The sequence below is a fragment of the Sinocyclocheilus anshuiensis genome, unplaced genomic scaffold, assembly GCF_001515605.1.
Source record: "Sinocyclocheilus anshuiensis isolate Anshui unplaced genomic scaffold, SAMN03320099.WGS_v1.1 scaffold1975, whole genome shotgun sequence".
In the NCBI taxonomy this organism is placed as follows: domain Eukaryota; kingdom Metazoa; phylum Chordata; class Actinopteri; order Cypriniformes; family Cyprinidae; genus Sinocyclocheilus; species Sinocyclocheilus anshuiensis.
Window position 1 is genome coordinate 73,798 of NW_015549690.1, and position 7,387 is coordinate 81,184.

Consider the following 7,387-nt stretch of genomic DNA (forward strand, 5'->3'; position numbering starts at 1 on the left):
CGCTTCTGACTGCGCTCACCTCCATCAAGAGGGTGTAGGACCTGCAAGCATTTTTGGTCAGTAAAGTGTGCCTTGGATTCGGGCCAGCTGACTCTCATGTTGTCCTGAGACCACGGCCTGGATAAGTAGCCAAAGTTCCCACCACACCGTTGCGGGACCAGGTGGTGGACTTGCAAGCGCTGCCTTTTGAAGAGGCAGATCCAGCTCTTGCACTGCTGTGTCCTGTTAACGCGCTGCGCATTTACGTGGACCACACAAGTTCTGACCAGCTCGTTGTCTGCTTCGGGGACAGCAGTCTCCAAACAAGGGTTGGTCCACTGGCTAGTGGATGCCATCACCTTTGCGTACCAAACAGAAGGTGAGCCGTGCCCCCTAGGAGTGAGGGCTCACTCCACTTGGAGTGTCGCCTTCTCCTGGGTGCTGGTGCACAGCGCCTCTCTAGCAGACATCTGTAGAGCCGAGGGCTGGGTGACGCTGTAATGTCTGATTACTTTTCTTAGGGAATTAATTATTATTAACTCATTCAGGTTTTGAAAGGACTCGAATCTGAAAATTCGAAGTCCACCTGATTAGAACTGATTTCAAATTTTAATAGTTTACACCTTATCAACGGTCGTCCGTGACAGGAGAAACGCGCACTTTTTCTGGGAAGTAGTAAAGGATGCGTCCCTATTTGGAATGCAGGGGGGAAAGGGGAGGTGTCCTGAGGTCATGCCCATGTCACGAGTTGTGTGTCTGCCATTCTTCTCGCTCGGACATGTCTAAAATTGTCTCTTTTGTTGACGGGATTATCAATTTATGTGTTAAACGGTCATGAGGTCCGGGCGATTCTGTCGCTGGAACATTTCCAGATACCATGTCTTTGTGCTTCTCAGTTTGTCTCAATGGAATGTGATTGTTTCATGCGTTGTTCAATAGTGTAAGTGGGTCCGTTCGCAGACAGAGATCCTACAACGCCTAACACCTTGTGAGGTTTTACAGCCTCTGGGTTGAGTCAGTTTCTTCTTGTGTGTTGGGTACTAACAGGTAAATGGCAGGAAGACTGGCACTGTGTCTCGCTTGCACTGGGTAGGTTGCGACTTGGGATGCCAGTTGTTACTTGGCACTCGAGAGCTTGCCTACATCTGCATCGCCAACCCTTGTAACACAGTTCTGTGGTTGTGGCATTTTCCATAGGGACACCTAACGTCAGTGTTGACGTAACATTGAAAGTGACTGACTGAAAGGGAACGTCGTAACCCTTGTTCCCCCGAAGGAGGGAATGGAGACATTGCATCCCTCCTGCCACAACCTTGAACTACACAGCTGAACGGCCGCGCCACAGTCTTGGCTCCTCAGCATAAACCTGGATGAGTGGATGCACGACCGCTCTCTTATATACCTGTCTGTATGGGGGAGTGGCTGGGCATGCAAATTCCACTTGCCATGTTCATTGGCCTGTTTTTTAATACACAGATGTGATTGGGACTCCCAATTGAGACCCCTTAGGTCAGTGTCGACATAACATCTCTGTTCCCTCCTTCAGGGAACGAGGGTTACATACGTAACCAAGACATTTTTGGACAATATCAGCATAAATCCTTATAATTTCTAAATGCATTAATTAACTTCTTATCATTGAACCAATAACTGACTAGCAATAATCTTTTTTTTTTTTTTTGATTACTTTACAATGAAATGGCCCTTTGGCATCTGTGATGCCTGATTACTGAATTACTTCGGTTTGGAACAACATTAGGGTAAGTTTTTTTTTTTTTTTCATTTTTGGTGGTATCCTGTTCACACCACCTCAGTGTAAATCATTATTTATGTATGTGGCCAATTTGGATTGTATTGTACAGTATGAGTCAATGTTAATATCATCTGTTGAACATGTTTAATTCCGTAGCTCTTAATCTCTGAAACAGTTTGACGTCAGTTGTTGTGCCATTCAGATTGTCTAAATCGGTGTTTCATTTATTCCATTTGTTTCATAAATTCATTCTTAAGTTGAGTTGCGTCTGTGGTCCAGAAGAAAGACAAAGCAAACAGAAAGTTTAAGAGCTTTGAACTGAACCTGGCTTACTGTTTAGTGAGAAAGTGTTAAAATATGCAAAACGGAAGCTTGACATTTAATGAGTAAACATTTTAATAATAAACTTGAAATTGGTCATTATACCTCACTGTCTTAGGTCATCTTGGAAAATGGGGTCACACTTTATTTTAAAGTCCATTTCTCGCTATTAACAAACCATTAACTGTGACTTTTGCTTCAATAAACTCCAAATTTGCTGCTTATTAATAGTTAGGTAGTTTTTACGTTTAGGTATTGGGTAGGATTAGGGATTTAGAATATGGTAATGCAGAATATGTGCTTTATAAGTACTAATAAAAGCCAATATGTTAATAATGGCATGCTAATAAGCAATAGTTAATAGTGAGAATTGGTCCCTATACTAAAGTGTTACCAAAAGTGGAGTACTTATTACAAAAATAATATGCTTTATATAATATACTTAATAAATGGGCTTTTATTTAATTATTTTATTAATATTACATTATCTGAAAGTACAGGGTACTGGTACTACTAGTGCACATTCAACACAATTTAGCACACTTCTTTTTTCAGCAGGGTTGGATGCAGTGTTACGTAGTGATATCCATTTTCATGAACTCCTGTTGGGCTAAAACCTGCTTAAGTGGCTTTTTTATATTGTATGTTTGAATAAATGGGTGTGAAGAATCTTTACATAACCGGGATCAGAGAACATAATAAGATTTATGTGGCAGAAATAAAAACAAAGTAAGTTTTACAATATACGCTAAATAGATAATCCAAGCATACTTGAAATGACATCACAGGAGGGCATGAGTGGGGTGTGCCCTGAAGCTGAGGTTACAACTGTCAAATATTTCTCCGTTTCACACACAAAGACTGGCTTTTGAGCAGAGGCAGTGTGCAGGCTCACTTCTGGTGTGTGCACTTTCAATTTTATTGTAAGGTGTCATGTTTTTGAATTGCTCTTTGGCTCTTGCAAAAAATTTAATTGACATGCCTATGAGTAAACAAAAAGGAAAACCTGTAATGTGCAAATATTTGAAAGTGCCATTACACATCATAATTCTGTGTTCCTGTTTCCTGTTTCATATTTTCGTACGTCATTTTATCATATTAATATTTTTTTACTTAAACTAATACTCATAAAACCCTTATTGTAATTCTATATAGAGAAGATTTTGTTTTGCTTGCTAAGGTTGACTGTCTGATTTTACATTAATTTGTATGATATGATTTCTTAATCATATCAAAAAGCATTTAAGGTATGAAAGAGGGCATTTCTTTACCAGGAACTTTAGTGCCTGTGAAGTAATCACCTCATTTTTGTTTGCTGTGTCCAGTAAACTGTATTATGAGTCATGGTGATTATCAAACTCTTCTTTAAACATTAGGGTATATGCTTTTATGATGCAAGATTGGCATGTGGTATGAAATACATGTTTGCTTACACCATGGAAATAGTGTTCATAGGAAACTTTTATTGCTTAAGGGTTGCTATAGAGCTCAAGAGACTCAATGGAGCTCTCAGTTATGTGTCATTTAAATATCAGCTTTGTCCGAGATGTTTCTCAGTGAGTATATATTGCTTTGAAAGGTAACATTTGGTCCATGTTTGACGTTCACAGCTCAGGTGTTTGTTTGTGTGACATTAGCTTCCCATGTCAGACAGATTGGTTTCACTACTAGGATATACCGGCACACCTGTTACGCAGCTTAAGTCTATTTGAGGTGTCACATTATCTTGTTATCTGAAGAAAGAGAGAGAGAGAGTAAGCAACACAGCTTAAGATCATAGTGACAGTTAAGAGTTCACGTTTTTACATATAATTTTTATTTCAAATTAATTCTGTACTTCTGAATTTTCTATTCATCAAAGCATCCTAAAACAATGTTTTACATTTTCCACAAACTTATTATTATTGTACATTAGAATAATTTCTGTAGGATCACGTGACACTAAAGACTGGAGAAATGGCTGCTAAAAAATTTGGCTTTGCCATCACAGGAATACATTTCATTTAAACATTTTAAAATATATTAAATATGTATTTAAATTTTAATAATATATCACAATATCACTGCTACTGTATTTTTGATAAAATAAGTTCAGCCTTGGTGAGCATAAAATACCTCTTTCAAAACAGTAGTGTATATTTTATGGGTGCCCTAATATCTACCGCACGCTCGTTTTATATATATTTTTATATGTTTATTACAATGTTTATTTGAGTCAAACTGTATACTCAATATAAATGGTGTTTAAGATGTATTTCCGTATTTTTTTCTGAGCTGTGTACTACTGTGTAATTACTTTTAGCACTGGGTTCCACATAACATCATGAAGGTCATGGTGTGACCTGTTTAACAGATGTTGGTGTGCTTAGTTCTGTTTGTCCTTTAGTACTCTTGGAGCATTAGGTTTCTCCAGTCAGTGTGTAACAGACAAACTGCTTTTACGTCATACTGGAGATCAATTGTTTATGTACAGTTAAAATTAAGAAGCATGAAAAAACTAAGGCCTTATCCAAGGGATACATGACTGGAAATTGTGTTGTGAGCCAAGCAATGAATACCCCTGGCATTACTATGTCAGGAATACAGCAGTGACCTCTTGTCCCTATGCAAACCAGACTATAATGAAACTAAGCAGCTTTATTTATAGACTCTGACTGGCCCAATTGCTAAAGGATAGGAGAGATCGTTTCACTGAGATTGGAACTGTAAAAGGCAAGTTTATTGTGATTATGTTCTGCATTCAGTTGGGCCTAAGCAAACATGTCAAACATATCCTGAGCAGTTTCTTAAGATTTTGGTACTACAGAACTTGGATGAAGGTAATGCTTGTCTTCCCAAGGTCTTTCATTAGCAAACAAGTAGTCTTCAGTCTGAGTGGATATGAGCGAGCACAAAGATGTATTTGTCTCTAGCTCTTTGGCTAGCTTCAGTGCCAATGAGAAAAACAATGATCCTTCCTGCCTGTGTGGATAGCATCAGTTCAACAAGAATACAGAAGATCACCTGTCTTAGTCTCAACATGTTTGTCTCTGGCCCATTCTCAATAAAACTCGTCATATTTCAATGGGAACTAGTTTACCTGGTAATGCTAGACTCTATTCATTTATATGCACACAAATGGAAGGAAAACTCAAAGAATCTATATTCCACTGCATAGCAGTTTTGTGAAACGATTTTTTAAAATTTAATTGCACATTAAATAAATAAATAAATAAATATATACATTACATACATACATATAATGTCTACACTCCTCTGCCAGTCAAACATCTTTTTCCTTGATGAAGTTTTTATATTTTATTATTTACTAAAAACAGCATCCCTGTCAGTGTGACATCATATCCTGTCATGTGAGGTACTAATCTTGTATTCTTAAAGCATAAGGTCTATGCAGCCTTAATACATGGGTTTCACATTTTTGTACCCAGGATTCCCAGATTTGCGAACACCGGACTTGAGACCAGCAGACTAGAAATGCAATTGAATATTTGTGTATGTGATAGAAAGATTTTATTCTTCTTCATAGCTATTATTATTCTTCATTACAATCTGCAGTTTTGAGTTTTGCAACCTAACATTAGCTGTGTTTACATGGGCCCTACTAATCCGATCGTAATAGGACTAGAAGCACAATCAGAATAAAAAAAATCACATGTAAACACGTCAATCGGATTGAATTGGCCAGATCCAACTAAAATTTCGATCGGATTATAAGGGGTGGTTTATTCCTTTTGTAATCCGAGCGAGAGGACATGTAAACACTTGATCGGATTGAAAACCGAAACTGGAAAGTACTGCGCATGCACAGTGACGTAGAAATAGCGTAATGATGTATGACGCACGGAACGAGTTGTTCTTCCTGGTGAATAAAGTGTCATAAATAGTATCCAGTCATTATAAAACTCCCCTTTCACTCAGCGTCTGTGAAGTGGAGCAGGACAACGTCCCACCAGTCCTTGTTTAAGACTCATCATCAGACGACTGGCTTTGGGTGCAGGAAGGGGCACTTTTACTGCTTTATAAAGTAAGCAGCACAGCACAACAGTTCATGTACTGGTCGTCGCCTAATTAGGACCCGAAGTAGATAAATATCATGTGTGCTTTTTAAAACAGTATACGTCAACAGCGGGAAACTCTGTATATTCATGCAGTGTGCGCATGTCAAAAGATTAAATCCGATCAGAAGCTTGTGACATATAAACGCGCATATCAACCCAATCACTTTATTTAGCATTCATGTAAACACTAGGTTCGGATTCGTCAATCAGAATGAATTCATTCCGATGGAAGCAAAAAAGTGTCCATGTAAACATACCTAGTGTTTTTGTCTACTGAATTGGAGCTCATTGTGTTCAAGAGGTTCTCTGAGTTCTGTTATCTCCCTTGTTTATCTACACAGTTTTCTGCAGGGGCTTCTATAGAGCCTTTGTACATGTGTAACACTCACTTGTTCAGGGTTCTCTGGAAATTTCTGTGGTCAGAAAAATGGAGGAAGGAGGTTGAGTTGAAGAGCAAGTTTAGGCTGAAAACAGGATACAGGAAGTCTTTAGTACATATATAATAATATATATACAAATAATAATGACAAATTCTGTAAATAAAATGGACAAATTAAAAAGCTAAAAGTTTCATTTACAGAAAAGTGATTTCAGAATAATTGAATAATCATTGAGTAACATTTACTCTACACATGCAGAGCAGACTTCTTAAACAATGAAACTGTGTTGATAGGCTTAACCCAAAAAAACATTGGTTTTGATGGCAAAACATGGGGAAGCAAGTTTTAAAATAGCAAACATACTCACGTAGTATCACACCAGCAAGCATGTTTCATTTGTCGGCATGAAGCTGCATGCCAATCACACCTGTGCTGATTTTAAAAACATTAATAATAACAGGTCTGTTAAGAAGTTAATACACAGTATTGCCAGTTACGTTGTCTCTTTTTGCTTTGCCAATAAAAAAAACAGTTTCAACCAAAGCATAAGCAGAAACTTATCTCTGCTTATTTCAGAGCAACACACAGTAGTGGTGTTTGTTCCTGAATTAATCAGTGCATGAATCAGTTGAGTGAATGATTCAGTGACTCACCCAAAATACACTAATGGTGCTTTTCCACTGCGTGGTACGACTTGGCTCGGCACGGCTCAGTATGGTATGGTACGGCACGGCTCGGCTCGGTTTGCGTTTCCACTACAGTTCAGTACCGCTTTAGAGTGGGCGGAATTATTCACATGTCGTTATAGTTGCGCCGCCTCTATTCTCCTGAAAAACTTTTTCATTCCGCGTCGCCCCATCAAGCTCTCGCTGGATCCGCTCCTCTGCTATCAACGA